The sequence below is a fragment of the Rhamphochromis longiceps genome, linkage group LG3, assembly GCF_057381845.1.
Source record: "Rhamphochromis longiceps isolate RC_006_pf linkage group LG3, R_longiceps_female_GT1.1, whole genome shotgun sequence".
In the NCBI taxonomy this organism is placed as follows: Eukaryota; Metazoa; Chordata; class Actinopteri; order Cichliformes; family Cichlidae; genus Rhamphochromis; species Rhamphochromis longiceps.
The window spans coordinates 50,754,005-50,772,031 of record NC_140559.1 but is presented as its reverse complement, the minus strand read 5'-3'; positions in this window follow the sequence as shown (position 1 = coordinate 50,772,031).

Sequence of the window (18,027 nt, the reverse complement as noted above, 5' to 3'; positions counted from 1 at the left end):
CAAAGTTATCTTGAATGCATTTCAGTTCATCTTATTTTTGCGGTGGAGTATTAGGGCCACTTTAAGAAAACAATGGTGTTAATCATTTTGAGAATGAAGTCGAAATTTTGAGATTAAAGTTGAAATACAGTTTCGAGAAAAAAAAGTCCAAATGTGGAGATTACAGTTGTTGCTATGCCCTGTGTAGATGAGTTAGTGAAATAGTACGTCAGAATCATTTTTATTTACAAAGAGATGATTTATCCACAGTTTGCTGATCGATATAAGAAAGCTGAAAAGATGGTGCAGGTCAGAAGGAACAAAACACAAACTTGGAAGAGTTGGGCGGATTTGTACAAAATGAATTGGCGCGCAGTGGACAGATAGAAGGATATTGATGGCTACACCCTTGTGCAATAAACAGGTTGTATGTTGTATCACAAGACACAATAACACGGCCGATCAATTTGTTTTCACTAACTCATCTACACAAGGCATTCTAGAGGGCATAGCAGCCTCGGCAGTTTGCCTTGGAAAAGCCGTAATCTCTCCATTTTGCCTTTTTTTTCTCTGAATTTTGACTATTCTGAAAAATCATCAATAATACTTTGTTTCTTAATGTGGCCCTAATGCTCAATGTTTAACACTGTCAATCAAAGATATAGGATGGCTTTTTTGTATTAAATTGCTCACACTACTTTCTGCTTTGGTTGTCGATGTGTTTGTGTTTGCCACTGATATACTGCTGTTCTTTGCATAATCAATTAGTTGATTTATTTGTATAGCATACAAACAGACAATGCAATGTCTCGCAAGGTTATGTGCAAACAAGCTCTGGATGCATGTTACAATACTAATTAACTCTTCTTCCATTTCTCTGCCAAAACCTGTACAGTACATTGAGTTAGTGGCTTGCACTCTTGACCTACATCATAATGATACAGTATCTACTACAGTCCTCTTGTCAATACAGGGCGCAGGAAGAATTTAGATTATGGGTGGCAAAATACTAGATGAACCTAGCAATGGACATTTTCAGAAGATTAAACTTTGTCAGCTGTTAAATGACACAAAATGATCACATTTCAAGCAGAGAAACTAGCAGTGATCATGAGTTTCATCAGCGCCAGGACCAGGAGTTCTGCTGGGTGTCATTACTTTATGCATTTGTAGAAGAAACAGTACGTATACTGTATTCTTATTGACTCTAATCCATGAAGATGCCTCTAAGCCATCACCAGTGTGGGCTAGATAGGATGAACTACTGTTAACTGTTGCAGTTAGCAAATAGTGAAGAAAGGTGGAAGATGTGAACAGTTGTAGACCTTGAAAGAAAGGCAAGGAGGCTGCTGTTGTCCAGACAAGAATAATAGGGTAGAGGCAGACTAAAGGTGGGACAAAATGTCATGAAAGTGGTTTGTTTGGACCCATTTTCTTGGATTTAGTTAGAGCTGATAAAATGGCCACATGCAGAGGCACACAAACACAAATTTGGTTGTCTTAGCTGAATTGGTCCAATTGCTTATAGAATAGAATAGAATTCAACTTTATTGTCATTGCACATGCACAGGTACAGGGCAACGAAATGCAGTTTGCATCCATCCAGAAGTGCTTTAGTGATATAGATATATTACAATATATATTAGCAATAATATAGATATGTGAGTATATTACAGAAATGGGTCTATTATGGTATGTTATAATGTACACGGTATGAAGTATGTTGTGAATATTCTATAACTATAAGTATGTACAGGCTGTAGTGAGTACAAGCTATGTACAGGCTATGAACAGGATATAAATATGAAAAACTATACAGAATATGAAATGAAATAAATAACTTTACAGAATCTGAGATATACAGCTATACAGAAATGGGAACTATGCAAGTTGTAAACAGTTGTAGGATTAAAGATTATCGAATGTACAGAATGATTATTTACACAGAGCTATACAGTAGTGCAGTTAAGATAAGTGAGGGTGTAGATAGTTTCTACAGAGGCTATATAAAGTGCTAGTGGTTGTGAGTGGTGGTTCAGTCCATGTTATTATTGTGTTTGAGGGTACAGTTGTCCATTGTGGGTGTGTGTATGTTCAGTCCATGAGTTAACGTGGGTCAGATGTCAGGAGGCAGAGTTCAGGAGTCTGACAGCTGTACAAAATCAAATATTTGATTGAACTCAACTGGGTTCGGCCTTTTAAAAGGGTTGATGAATAGTAATTTGGTATCACACTGTGTTTTACTTTTACAGGTTTTTGGTGAGAATGTATTTTTAGGATTCACATGCGTCATTCGAGAGATTTTTTTTCCCCCTGCGTCAAAGGCACCAGTTGAGATTGTCAGGCATTTGTTCTGAATCCTAAGTAATGAACCTTAAAGCAATGGGCATGCTGAACATATACATGCCAGCCCTAAGTTCAGATTTTTGTGTTTAGTGTCTTAAAAACAACCCATTTTATATCATTTGTACTCTCACAGTAGTGTAGAAAACACAGAATACAGAAACAAAGAAAAGCTTATGCAGTTTTCTTTAAAGAGTCTTTTTTAAACCAAAGCATAGGAACTTGATAAACATGAATCCTGGTCTAAATACATGAAAATAGCTACCTCCCACCAACTATTGAATGATTCCATTGGTTCCAACAGCATTTATCCTTACATTTAACTCACTTTGACCTTCTTCACCTGTCTGGCAGCTGTGGGACATAAGGAGGTCTGTCATCAGGAACCTAGTCTTGGCCTCCTCTGTCTCCTGTTGTCACATTGCTGATCTCTGCAGGTGTCAAGACCCTGGGGCTTTGTCAGTGACAGAACTATGTGAGCCCTTGCTGTCCCCATAGGCTTTAAGGTGAAAGGGGTCAAAAATCTCCCAATGCACCACTCCCCTCCTCTCTAAATGGATCTCCTTTAGGGTCTCTTGTGGAATCCTTCATTTCCTAGCCGGTAATAGAATGCAAGAAGGAAGCGGAATGGATGGGCTACGTCGCTGACAGGATGGGATGTGGCATATTTATGATGCTAGCAGAAAATCACAGGGCTTTACAATTAGGCTATCATCTGAAGATCCCTGCATTTATGTGTAGGATGCAATGGGATGTAAAGATATATGGCAGAGTAAAACAGATTTTCTCACTCAGTATTAAAGCATTCTTCTCCATTATTGTGCCTTGTACAAATCAGATGATATCCATTATGTGGGAATATCTCTAGTCCTTACAAAGACTGCAGAAGAAGTGGTAAACATGGAGACCGTGAGTCTCCTTCTCTCTATTTTGCTGTTTCCCCTTTGTGTATTTCTACTTTAAAAACCACTTGTATATATGCTTGCGCACCTGTCAGACGTGTTTTTTTCTTACCCACATGAATTTTAATATCAAAGACAGACTCTGAAATTGGCACCTAACGCGCAATGCATACCCATCACCTCATTTTGAACGGAATGCTGCAACAATAGGATTATGTTTGACTGTTCATATGTAGTCAGAGATGAGCTAGATCAAGCCATGTTTTAAGTTCCTATTTTCAAAAGTGTGTGATCAGAGAAATATAATACAGATGAAACAAAGTACCTTGGAGAGAACCATTAAGGTAGTAAAGACCTGGATGAAATATGTCTTTAACAATAGCCTTCATAGCCTGTTATACTCGAATATTCTGGCTAATATAACAAAATATATACTGGCTCACATGATCCGTGTCATCCATTTCTTGATTATTTAGTCATATGTGTCTTCAGTTACAATACTTTCTGAAATCATGTGCACAGAGGTGTCTCATGTGCATATTGTTCGAGAGTTGTCCACCGTATTGGATGGGATTGAACCAGTCTTCAGAGAAAAAATATTCCTTCCCCAACTGGTTCGAGAGTTGCTCCTGGAGACTGCTGGATGACGCTAGCTGAAATTGGTCACAAAGAGGATGCTGCTTCACGAGCCTCGTGATTGCTTTGGTTGCTAACAGTTACGATGGTATCAGTTTGTGTTGGAATCTTTAGGGTTTCACTACTACTCAGAGTAGCAAATAGGTGTTTGTAAAGAAGTCTACATGTTTCATGCAAAAAAAGAACCAAAGCAATCACAATGATGGGATATATATTTCTTTTTCCTAAGGATTAGTGGTTGGCAGGGGATTACTAACCAATCTCTAGGCTTCTATGACTGGGGCTTGCCAACAGGTTGGGAATACATGTTTTTCCCTTATGACTGGTGGTTTTGAGATTTTCATAGACTGGGCTCTAGGTCTGTGTGACTGAAGCCTTACCCACTTGACCCTAACAATGTTAGCCTTTTCTGAAGCTATAGGGGATTTATGGCATCACTCTGGGCTGGAAGCAGTGCTTAAACAATGGAAAAAACACAAACTTTGTCCAAAAACCTCTCATGTTTAGCTGTTTTCCACTTTTTCTTTGGTCATTTTAGCCTTTTTGGCCAGGGTGAAGGGAGCATCTGCCATCAAACAAGAAGACAGCCTCATGTAACTATGACGGTGTTTGCTAGTTCACCTTACATGCATTAATGTAATAACGTGGTTAGCCTACTCAACGTAAATTACACACGAACAACATTAAGCTACTCACGCAGAGAAGAACGGCTGCTGCCGTCATCATCCGTCATCATTTCTGCTACACTGACAGGGCTAGGGGCCAGGACTCTACTCTTCGGGTTTTTGGGGGATGTTGCTAACTCCTGGTCCGATAACAGGCACCACACCCGCAGTAGATGTGCTCGGTGTGAGGTCTTGCAGCAAGCTATCAAATACGGCGCATTTCTCGGCTTTTAACAAAATGCACTACGTCGCCAGGTGTTTCATCAGATTCGAGGTGTTGCCTCCTTTGCACAGTATCAGCTTAAAGCACTTGCTGCAGGCTGCTGAGTTTGCATCTTTTGCTGTGAAGTACAGCCAGACTTTGACCGCTTCGCCTTGGGCATTTTTAATCTGTAGCTCTGCTCTAAAAGAACGTACGTACCTGGGCCCGCCTACTACGCTTGCAAAGGTAAAATGATTGGCTAGAATCCAAAGTGTATGACATCTCAGGAAAAAAAAGCACCGAAATAAAGCACCGAAATGTGCGCTGCTTTTCGGTCTGGTTACTACCGTTTATGTCAGAACCGGTGCCATAATGGCACCGGATACCGGTACCCATCCCTCCATATGACCACAAGTGAGGGCAAATTAGAGCCGCATGATTCCTTCCTATCACTTTTCAAAACAATTTTCCTTGACTTCACTGGAAAACCGTATCAAGGAATGACAGGAAACATGTTAAGGAGAATTCACAAAGAAAACCGTGGTGATCAAAGAGTCGTCACGACACAGGTGGTCTACTGTTTTGAAAGTATGTTGTTCTGAAGATAGAGTTACAGGCAGGTTATAAACATGGGGGAAGCATTATATCCTTCGTTTAGTTAAATACATACTAAAGGAGATAAGAAAAAAAGCACGGAAATACATTTCATTAATATTTATAGCATTTGACCGCCTCTTATTATTGCTGATCGTGAGATACTTCTGGGTCATTTCATTCTGGTATTAACCTTCCTAAGCAAAAAACACTATTTGACCGCAACGCAAGCTATTGCTAGGGTTGAGCCCGAGGATAAGCACAGGGTCATCACGCCTTCTCTTACTTTCGCAACAAAACTATCGGGCCTAAACCCATCATCATTATCATCTTTCAGCTCTATTGCACTCATCTTCTGTTTTTTTCCCTCATCATATGCATTTTCTCTCCTCTACCTCTCTCTGCATCTCTCATTCTCTGTCCTTCTTTCTACATATCCTACTTTCTCTCTTGTTCATGTTGCCCCGCCCACATCTTACTTTCACTTTCTTCCCTTCAAGGCCGGTCTTCATCACAGCCCTTCTCACGGCCCACTCATCCATAGGCCCCATCCATCACCATCATGCAAAAAGAAGATAGAAGAGGGCTGGGGGAGGGGGCAATGAGACATTGAGTGAAGAGACGAAGAAAAAGAGATGCACAAGATCCACAAAGACAAAAAGTTAGGTGTTGGCATCAAACGGAAAGACGGAGAGGGCGGGGTAACAAATGGAGACAGAAGAATATAGGAGGAGATGGCAAAGAGTGTAAATGGGACACCGGGTGAAAAGGGTAAAGAGAATGAATGCACTTTTGGCAAGGCAGAACTTGAAGACAGAAGAGTACGATTTATCCTCAGATATGAAACCAGTCATCGCCGTGTGTTGCATCAGGTGCACAGATTGTAAAACCAAGAAATGGGTTAGAGTCTAAAAACTCTTTACCGATTTCTTGAAAACTTTGATTTGTGTCTCTGTGTCTTTTTGTTTGCGCTCAAGGCTGTGACCTTCTGACAGGGCTCTCTCTCTTTTGTCCATAACTGCCACGGGTAAGGCTAGCAAAACCAGCCCAACGCCAAAAGTGATAAAGATGTTATACACAGTGGCAGACACTTTCTGATAGATGTGAGATAATTTTACAGTACTCCTACCACGAGAGAAAAAACGACAACAAAGTTGGTTGATGGGGATAAAAAAGAAAGAATGTCTACGAAGAAAGAACAAGATGGTTGAAGGGGAATCAAAGTCAGGCAATGGGGCCCAGTACCATCCTCCAGCTATGCCTGGAGGCCTAAATGTCTAGCTGACAATGTCTATATCCGTCAGAAAATAATGGGCTTTAGAAATCGACCCTTGTGCCTTAAAACCTCAATCAGCTTAGCTGGATTTCCTGCAATTTGACAAAATTGATCAGTAATAGAGTTGTCAGCCTTGATTTCTTTTTTTTTTAATCTGAGCATAGTATGTGCTGAATGTAAATATCTCATCTGACACCATTATATTTTTTACAGGTTCTAGTATGTGAGTACAATTATGACACTTTATAATATGTCTTATGTGTGTATAGTCATATAAATATGTTTTTTATCGCTATCTGAAGATGATGAGTTACTGTACAGTATAATCAGCATATTTATTTAAAAACGTGGTTTGTCTCTTCTTCTATGGCTGCGTCTCTATCTTGTGTATTCCTTTTTCTCAATTTTTTTGCCTCCCCTTCTTGCAATCTCTTCTTTTCAGTGCCACAAATATAATTAATGGCAGAGCGCAAGGAAGCATGTTACTGGTTTATGGATTTTTGATGGTAATCTTGTGGATTAATTATGTGATATATGTGCCTTGTTAAGTTAATCGGGCTCGGGTAAATACAATGCATGAACTTTGATAGCAAACTGGCAGGCATTTCTCCCCTGCCTCCCTAAATCAATTTGCTCCGTTCCCCAAGTCATTCCTGCATCATTTCACACAGAGATACTGCCAGGTATGAAGGTTGCACGTTCATTGAAAGACCCAAAAGAGGGTCAAATGATTACAGTGATTACAATGATAATGGCACAGTAAAGCCCGTGCAATCGCTCATCAGCTGCACTATAATAGACACCTCACACACCAGTATGTTTAGATGCATCTATACTGTAAATTCAGTTTCATCAACATGGAAATTGAATCGGGGTGGTGGTGGGGTGTATATCATGAACGCGTGGAGCAGCCAATTCGTTTGGCTGAAAATGGTCTGAAGTGTGCGTGTGTTCGTGTGTCCGTGTGTGTAAATTTGCATATGTGCTCGTAAGCCCACAGATGAGTACACAAATCTGTGCATTTCTGCCTGTGAGGCGAGCTGGTGTGTAATGGGAGGCGAGCAAGCTGGCAGGGATAGTAAAGAATACACGAGGACTGTGGACACCCACCCAGGGCCGGCGGACAGTCAATCTTCCTCGCCGCATCACTGAAAATGCCACTCCGCAACCAAGGTTGTTTAGCAAGTAAACAAGCCTCTGGCCACCGTGCATCCAAAGGTGTATATTTCCCAAGGTATAATGGCCAGGCAGAGGGGGGAGAAGGTAAATTGGGCTCTGCTGGCATCCTGCTGATCTCCCACACAGCCAGCTGATAGGTTTTGCGCATCTTTTCAAACGTTTCTCATAGCCTACCTCCAAACACAGGGACAAAAAAAAAAAAAAAGATATATGCACTCACACCATCTCATCTCCACACACACAGGTCATGGTGAGGAGGAAAAGCAAGGAGATATTTTCTGATTCCTCCCTTCCTCCAGGGTCCCTGTTGACAGCTTTGATTTGAGTGCTGTGGTGGCAGAGGTACTCCCAGGGCCTCATCTGTACTAGTAAATCACACGTGTTCGTGTGTTTATGTGTGTGTACATACAGGCACAAGATGGGACATCATACTGGGTGACTGAATATGTGTGTTTATGGTGTGTCAGCGGTCTCCGGGTTTAAATTGTGTCATTTTTGTGTACAATATTTACATGTAATCATGGGGTGGGTTGAGAAAGTGATAAACGCATACAGATTTCTGCATTTTACCTTTTGCACAGATCTTGATTTACTCTCTTTCCTTTTAACCAAATTATACGAGGACAGCGGTGACCATGTGTTGATCTAATACCAACACAGCGATGTAGAGTTTAGAAAATGGATTAAACTGACAAAAATCTATTTAGGCCAAAGCAAGCACTGGCTGGTGACTGAACGGGGTCCCTCACAGGCGCATAAATAAACCCAAGCAATGGTAAAACTAACATGTACTTGCGCGCATTCAGCCGTGCCTGCTTTAAGGATGATTCTTTGAAGTTGGCTGTAATTCTGAGGACCCCCTTATGCTGTTAGCTATTTTTGAATTGGCAAGAGCGGGGTGGCAAGAGTAAAATCACTTAAGCCTTGCAGCATGAAGAAAAGACTGCTTTTGACATGTGCCTCTACTAATGTTTACTTTTCTTTAAAGAAAATTAATTTCAAATTTCAGTTTAATTTGAAAGGAAACAAAATAGCACATTTCAAACACTTTTTGGACATTCACCTATAAATGGGCAGGTTGTTTTTTCCCTCGTTGCATGCTTCTGCTGTAGTGTTCCCAGGCAGGTAGTAAAATTGTTAGCAGTGGAGCATGGTTCTCTCCCTTGTTCTGTCTCTCACACTCTCTCTTTGGTTCGGTAGTCAGTTATTGGGACTTCTGGCTTTAAAAACAGTCTAAGCACAGACACACACACACACACACACACGCACACATACAAGAAGCCTCCACTGCCCCAGTGGAGCTAAGGGCCATTCACACAGCCCCTGGGCGTGCTAGAGACTCCGATATGGCCTAGTGGTGCGAGCCACACGTGGCTAGCACTATTGTCCCATATTAATACACTATCGACCCACCCAGACATGCTTTGTCAATGGAAGGTGCCGCCATACCAGATTTTCTCTGCGTCGTATTGATGCAGGGGCACCAGAGGAAGGCAGTAATGGATACATAGCCTGCAATAAGAACCTCAGCCAAGCTTGGGGGAACAGACAAAGATGGTATTTTTTTTCCTTCATCCCATAATCTTCGAGCTGCTCAAGGGTCCTATAGAAAGCATCCTTGCAGTCCAGGCCAGAAGACACAGCCTGGGTTGTCCACAGAGGTTTAGGGCTGCTATTTCAGTTTCTGGGCATGATGGATCGTTTCTCGCATCTCTTTCTCCTCCTGTCGCCAGCCATGCATCTCAGCCGCCATACTGATTTGGCAAATAGGAATGTATATGTTTACATTTGTGGGTTCAAATATAAAAATGGGAGGGGATGAGGGGAAGTTTAACTCAGCACTTTGCCGTCCCCCGATGCCTTCTCTCTCCGTAAATATCTCCAGACAGCCATGTCAGGGATTTATGTGAAGATGACAATACCAGAACTAGCTGTCCGACTGTTTCACTCAGCTCCTATCAGAGCTGTGTAGAAATATATGAAACACATGAGACAAGTATGCAAACTGTAACAACAAAACATAGTAGTCGTTTCATACACACGAATCAGATACTGTAGACACCAAATTCACAAACATTCACACACAGCAAAGAATGATTACTGGACATATTAGTCAGGATATCAGGTGAAAATAATCATTGATCCCTTTTTAAACTTGTTTATGGTCTTTTTCAAGCTGTATTCATATGTGTCAAATGAAGCAGCATTAATAATATTAATTAAGCAATTAGGAAACAACAACTGTAGCTTTGGGTTAAAAAAAAAAAAGTACACAGCATGAGGCAAAGTTATGCCAGGCAAGATACTGGAATAGACAGGCAGAAACCCTCTGAGTATTCAACCATAATGACCTAAATGCAATTAAACATACGGTAGCTACTGAATATCAAATATACTTGGAAAAAGCTACTGGGTTACAGTAAGGACCTGGCCACTAATGCACTAACATACAAATAAATGCAGCCACACAGCTCAGCTTATCTCTATTTCAAGACTAAAAGCAAACTCTTGCAGTCCAGTTCATCTCTCGGCTATCCTGTTCTCTCTAGTGGTCCTTTAACAAAATTGGCAAGAGGCTGGAATCATACGGAGTATGGCCTCAGTCACACAGGCCTAGAGACTGGTTAGCAACCATCCGGGAACAACTGCTGGTTGTGAGAAAAGTGCGCATTCTCTGCAGTGACTGAGGCAGATAAAAGGAAAATACAATCACTGAACCTTTACTTCTCTTTTACATGGTGGACTGAGTGCTAACTATGCTAGACTGTCTCGCTATCCCATCTTGAGGTCTAAAGAAGCATTATACACAAAGACACACAAAGCATGCTAACTTCAGCAGATATCTTTGTGACAAGGCCTCTTTGACGTAACATGATAGCTGTCAGATTTTTTCATCTTTGAATATTTTAAGCCGGTTTCCCATCAACCCATCAATCTTGTTTTCAGCGAGAAGAAGCTCCGGTAATCCTATTGTGTGGTACAGATGAGAAAGTTTTGCATCTAAGTAATGAAGCAAACCAATCATCTAGCAAGCTAGAGACACACATCATATGTCTCATGATGTGTGTATGTATGTGCGATAATGTGCGATATGTATTCCTCTGCTCAGAGTAACCAAACAAACTACTGCAGGGCATTGTACACTTGAGTTTTACTAGTTCTGTACAATTCTGTGAAAGCCACACAGTGTGACAAACTCGCCAACAACTTTCCCTGATGTCGTACAGTAGCTGTGTGTTTTCTATTTTTCCCTTTCACAGCCCTTTGTAACTTCCTCGGCGACCCATAATGTCAGTTTTATCGACCTCAAGTGAAACACGAGGCGAGAAATGAGAACAACAACTTAGCAGGTTAGAATGCAGCTCTGAGAGACGGGCACCCATGTTTCCCCGCAGTTACAAGCATCTGAAAATTGCTTGATGCATACACAAGCAGAGAGATTGGACACAGGTGTCCAGGGTATGACAGTGCCTCTGTGTTACTCTGTGTGCAGCAGGCTGATGAAGGGAGGTCAGCCGTGCTGCCAGGTTAGGACTCTGTGACCAAGTCTTCGGGGATGCATGGGTGATGTCCCATGACAGCTGACCTGAAAGCTTCAGGTGGCTTACATTTCTACCTCTGCTTTTTTTTCCTGCTGCTGGCGGATTGCTCACTAGGTGGATGGATGAGTGAAAAGATACAGGGACGCAGTGGAAAGAGCCGACAATTTCATTTCCCATCTGCCACGTTAGTGCAGCATCAGCAAGCGTTTCATTCCCTAACCTATTTTGGTCTGTATACCAACTCCCCCCCCCCCCCCCCCCCACGAAACGTATCTCCCATATCAGCATGTTACAATCAGCATAAACAGAGGTTATGTAGGGTTTGAGATCCGGCAGGTGGTGTTTAGGCCCCCCCACCTCCCCCACGCCTCCACATATGGCGACACCCACCAGACCTTTCTCTTAATCTGAAAGGCCGCGTGATGAGTCAGCACGAGAAGTGTGAGATGTTGGAGTGAGAGGTCTGGCTTATCAGTGTGTCAGCCAGCAGCTGGAGTCTACATGCTGAGAGACCCTCGCTGGCAACGGAGGGAAGGACTGGCTTCATTAAAACATCTCAGGATTGGGTGACATCACTGGTTTGGCTGATAAACCAGCTGAGGCCAACTGTGGAGATGTGATAAATGTCCCGTATAACAACTCCAGAGCAGGGGTGGACTCTGTGCTCTAAAGAGGGAAATGTAAAAATTTGTCTTCATCTTGCAAAAACAGTCAAACCGGCGATGTGTGCACGCGTGCAGCTGTTTATTTCAAAACTTCCCTATTTCCCCAATCAAAATGAACCCAATCACTTTAATGCAATAATTTCCAGCACCGCAGCATCATTACCGTAAAGGCAGATTGATACGCTGTCCAGGCAAAATGGTGGAAATACAAGGGGAATAAAGTCACACAAACAGACAGCTCATTAATTTTCCCCCCCGCCTGTGCTCGAGCCTGGTGACCTGAGTTTTTCACGCGAGGCGCAAGGAAATTTACTGCTTTGGCAGACTAACCAAGCGCGCTCCTTCTAATTTGTACCAGCTCAAATTTGTTTTTGTTTTGGCATCATCTTTATTTTTTATTGCAAATTACAGAGTGCCCCGAGTAATCTGGTGGGTCCACTGAATGCTAATGAGCTCCATGCAGGACTTACTGTTCAGGGAATATGAGTCGGATGTTTATGATTATTGGAACTTTTCCTCTGAGTCAATGTTTTCTTTCTTTTTTTCCCCCTTTTCTCCCCTCTTCCTCTGATGAGCTTCCTGATCGTCATAAATCTTGAGCCAGTAGTGTCCCCTGAGTGGAGCTACTGATCTTGTAATCCACTGTACCTCCCATGCAACCAGTTTTTAGTGTAAAAGGGGGAATTGTTTCTATGGGAAGTGTCAAAAAGAGGTCAGAATATTTTCAGTGGAAACATAAATCAGCTGAGAAATAGCTGAGAAAAAAAAATTCCTGCACTATAATAGACCAAGTCTATTTGGGCTCAGTCTAAATAAACCAGTCTTTCTTGGCATTGCTGTTAGGTTCTTGAAATCTTCTGGCTGGCTGTACGGGACTGAACAAAGTTTGTCTCCAATAGGTGGACATGCCTTCCTTAACCACCTATTCTGCCTCATACTGTATACTGTAAACACGAGAGTGTTGTACTTATGGGTGGTTTTTAATAAGGAACGGTAATGTCATTAAATAAACAGACAGATTGTGAGTAGTAGAGGCAAATCAAATGATTCCAGAAACTTGTCATGGTTACACGGGCAGATGCAATGCTAAATTAAATTCCACACTGTCGCTGCTTGAAGGAAAATTGAAAAGCACTAAATAGAGTTCACCTCGTATGCAGCTGGTATAATCATCTCAGTGCGTCCCTGCAAAACACGTATCGCATTTCTCTTACACACGTTCTCTAATGTTATTCATTCACACGCAAGCTGGAAATGTTACTTTTTTTCCCTTTACACAGCACCGGGATGTCTCTTTGCTTGTCACAACAGGAGATCCGGTTCAAGGGCTGATAAAAAATGACCAAAAAAATGGGTAATAGTACAATAAAATAATATCATGCATAAAGCCGGTTTAGTGCATTTTAGCTCAGTTTCAAGGAGCTTTATTTAACTCAAATTTGATTACATTTTAATTTTTTCTTACACCTGTGACAGGCTGGTATAGTCTGCCCCACCTTTAGCCCTCTGACAGGGTTCCCGCTCCTCCCCCACCCCTGTGTTGGGTAAGCAGTTAAGAGAATGCATGGATATGATATATATTTTTAGATATATATTTTCAACCACTGAATCAGAAATGGCCCAGATATGTGTACTGCCACACCGACAAGAAAAAATGAAACATTGGGAAACTCTTTATCCAGTCCCCAAGGAGGATAAATGTTTCACTTCCTCAGATAGCCTGTTTTTCAGCTTGATTCTCGGGGCAGCGTGATCCATCTATATTTGGTACTTTCAACTAAGCTACTGTATATGGTGATGTCCTTATAAATAAAACTGCTTGAGGTGTTAGTAATTTTCTTCAAATGTGTAGTTAGGCTTCAGTGTGATTTGAAAATGCTGTTACTGGCTAGTGGTAGCTTTCCTAGTTTCAGGTTCGCTTCCCATTAATGCTGATGTAGAATCATCAAACAGAGAGGTGTGTGGTGTCAACATCATATTTTGTACATGCAGAGGGGGCCATTTGCCACAAGGCAAGGCAGGCAACAGTTTGGAGCCCCAGGACAGTGGGGGCTGTCAAACTTTAAACTACAGCAGTGGCAATGTGCAAAGCTTGTGATAGTGGCAGTTTTAGAGACCAGAACTCCTTAAGGGGACTACGCTTGACTCCACTGTCTGCCTTTCCAAGGGCCGTCCATGGTTCTGATTAACCATGAAAAGCCTGAACCATGAAAATAATTGCCAGAAAATAAATTCTGGGGGAAACTGGAGTGTTTCTTTACCTTCTGATAAATGAAAAAAAGAATATTGAAGCATTAATTTGCAAACATTAATTTATATTTGTATCATATTTGTTACATCCAACATTTTTTTAATTTAGTTCTTAAAAATCTTTTGTGCAATGGGGATGGGGGCACACTAATCATTAAGACAAACCTAATGACAACTCTCAACGAAAACAGAAATTGAAAAAAAGAAGAAAGAGGAAGACTAGGAAAAAAGTTCAGTGGAGCAGATATTAACATTTAAATAATCGAAACCACTAAATGCTGCTGACTGTGTGGCCGAGCCACTTGAATGACTTCCGGAAGCATCAGATTACAGATTACTTTTCAGTTGACATTGTAGGGTTGCCAACTCCCTGAAAAATAAATAAGGGACACCTCGTGGCCAGGGCCGGGCAACCTAGTTGTCTTCACCCTTCCCAGTGTGGTAGCTCTTTTTTGTGTGTGTGAAATTATTTTTTAACCATTTGACTTGAATTTGATTTAAGCAGATGCATATTCTTTGTGATATGACCATATGGGAAACAAATGATCATTTAGCCATTTATTTTTAGCTCACAATGACAACATTAACACAGTAAAACAGGTCTCTTTCTTAAACAGAAGCCTGTCATGCTTAACTTTTGAGAATATAAGTAAATCTTTCTTTAAAAGAACTCTGTCCTGCTTAACTTAAAATTATATAAATTAATAGAAAGCAATAGAACAAAAATATTCTTGTAACAGTGCACATTTAGTGCATTTAGTACAATTGGCTTCAGTTGAGGTATTATTTCAGCTTTTCTAATGCTAATCAGCTGCTCCTGTTTGTAAACCCACTTGTTCCCATGATTACGCATCATAACTCATCATCATTATTCATCTATGTATTACTTTTATGTATTAGTCATCTATTTGTTGTAATCATCTATCCTTGCAGTTGTTTATTACACAAAATAAATTATATTATCACACTTCTGGCCACATAGCGCTGATATTCACTGCACATGCCCATATTAACCTTAACCAGAGGGTTTAAAAAACAAACCAGTGTTTACATACCATATCTGCTTCTGCCGTGGCCTGGCGGACAAAAAATTGGTTAAGGGTTCCCCGAGCTTTCATGCCCCTCATGTTCTTCATGTGCCCACCAATAGAAGCATGCCTATGGAAAAAGTGCGCCGGCACACAGTGCAGTGCGCTTTATAGGTGTTATGGTGCACTTTCCCAGCCAGGTGTTTCCCTTTTCCCATTCCTCCCTGTGCTTTTGCAGCCTTTTTTTCTTTCTCTGAGCGAACAAACATTGCTGCTCTAATGCTGGGCTTCTGGCCCATTTTGAGACGATTTTTGAGTCGTGCGACCGATTTGGTGATCGGCCCAATTTTGGCCTTCATCGTGCATCGTGTAGTATACGTGGGGTAACGAGAAGCGATTAACACCTCGAGCAGCTCCCGATCATCAATCGCTCGTGAGGGTGTCACCACAGCCGCTCACACTGCTCACGCGCAAACACGTAAACGTCGGTGAAAAAGACGGAGCAGCACGGCTGTGCAGCGTGTGATCTGGACACAAGCGATGGAGGCACAACTTGTAGAACTTCGGAAAGCTCATCCGAGCCTTTTCGATGTGGCATCACAAAATTATCACGACCACAACAACCGTGAAAATAGTTGGATTTACACTGCTGCTCAATCACAGCTGCCTGATCAATGTTTTTCATTAGCAATTTAGCAAAGTTGATGGTGGTGGTGTGTCTGTGTGAGTGAAAGACAGAGCGACAGATTTTCTGTTATAACCTTCATGTTATGGAGGCACAGTGTGAGCTCTCAGGTCGCATCAGAGCATCGGGCGGTATAGTGTGAGACCTGCATCGTGACCTACCAACTTCTAACCCCTGCGAGTCAATCGTGCAGTTTGAGCAGGAGCTGAATAACGTGACTGAAAAAATCACACAGTGTCTGCCCAGCTTTAGGTGTACTGTCGTCCGAGACCGCAGTGTCGGCGTTTGTTTCCCTGTTGGCCATGCTTCTTGTTGTGGTCATCTGTTGTCTTCCGGTATTTTCTCCGCAAGCGACCTTTCCTCGACCAATGAGATGAGCGGTAATCTGAATTGTCATAAGTGTGCTGTCAGCTCATTGGTCACAAAGCAGGAGAGGGGCTGGGAGTTATGCTTTCAAACAAAGCGTTAATTCCATTAACATTTATAGACTACTTTTGATTCTCACTGTATTACGGGACAAAGTGCGTCCCTTATTAGCTCAACACGGGACGTGTACTTTTGTTTCTAAATACGGGACGATTCCGTTTTTTAAGGGACGGTTGGCAACCCTAGTTGACATGGCTAGCATAGTTTAGCTAGCAACGTAGCCTAGTGTATTCAGCTACTAATCTAGCAAGTCAGCACTAGCAGCTGCATAGCATAGCTAGCATCCTGAACGAACGTAGAAGCTAGCAGGGACAGGATTAATACTTCATCACCAGCCAACTCTGTCTTGGTCATTGTTACCTAAAAGGACAGGTCTCTGTTATTTTATTAATAATAGAAAATGTCATTTGCACTAGAATTACCACTGTGTACTTGCATGAATGAAAGGTAAAAAGTCTGTTTTTAAATATCACTTTGAAACCACTGATGACTTGGATCCACACTAGGTTAGTAACTAAAATACTAACTTAACAAATGTTAATGTAATCTCTACAAATAGGTGTGCTGTAAGTACTGGGCCACCTACACTTTACACCTACAGGAGTTTTTTGGCCCTGGAAACCCAAGCCACGAAGCTCCCGGCACACAGCTTTTGTGCTGATGTTAATGCCAGAGCAGGTTTGCAGTTATTGGGCAAGAAGAGCATTGTCGATTTGTACACCTCAACAATCAGTGATACACTTTACACGGTGCAAGTTCTTAGATGCTTCCACTTCCAATCCTTGATATAGCTAGGAGTTAAGAAATATAATAGACTGGCTTGTTGCAATGGTGGCATCATATTAGTAGTCAGCCAGTAATCCATTACGCTTTTTAGAATGACGCATTCTTTTACAGATGTTTGTGTGGCCAGATGTTTCATTTTATATAACTCTAACAATGGGAATTTAAAGACTAAGAGATGTGGCTCAATGGAGTATTTTTGTACATTATATATACACAATCTCTATGGCAGCAATTTCTTGTTTCATTTATTCATTGTGTTTTACTGGAAAATTTATGGTTTTCATCTATAGTCAGTTTGTAGTTTGGGCTCTATTGATGAATTTTTAGATTTTGGAAGATTTGTTTACATGTAAGTTGGTGACAAAGAGTTTCAAAATCCTTGATCATACCCCGATGATGACTTTGTTTAAAAAATGATCTGGATTGGCAAACAATGACTGAAAGACAGAACAAAAGCTTGCCTGTCTGCTGGCTATAAGACTTAAAACAGTTATTGTCTCCAGAGGCTGATGGGTTAATGTTAAAAATGTAGCCTGCAGGGTTTTGGAAAGGTAATTGAGTTTAATCAGAACATATAAGCAGAAATAATTTGAACATAACTTTGTCTTGCATCCTTGACTTGTCCTTTTTCCCCTTTAGTCTCTTGTCTTTATTTTAAACTGGATGGTGCTGCAGGTACGAGACTTCATTTAAATCCTCCCTCGGGCTTGTCTTCGCCAGTAACACTGTATTTGTTGTATTCACAAGGGATGGGGGGGGGTGTAATAGCTTATCACACACCAGATAACCAGGCACCAAAACGAAGCAGGTGACACAGGTTACAGATTAGTTTTCAGGATTAAGCATTTCTCAAAGGTTAATCTGAGGAA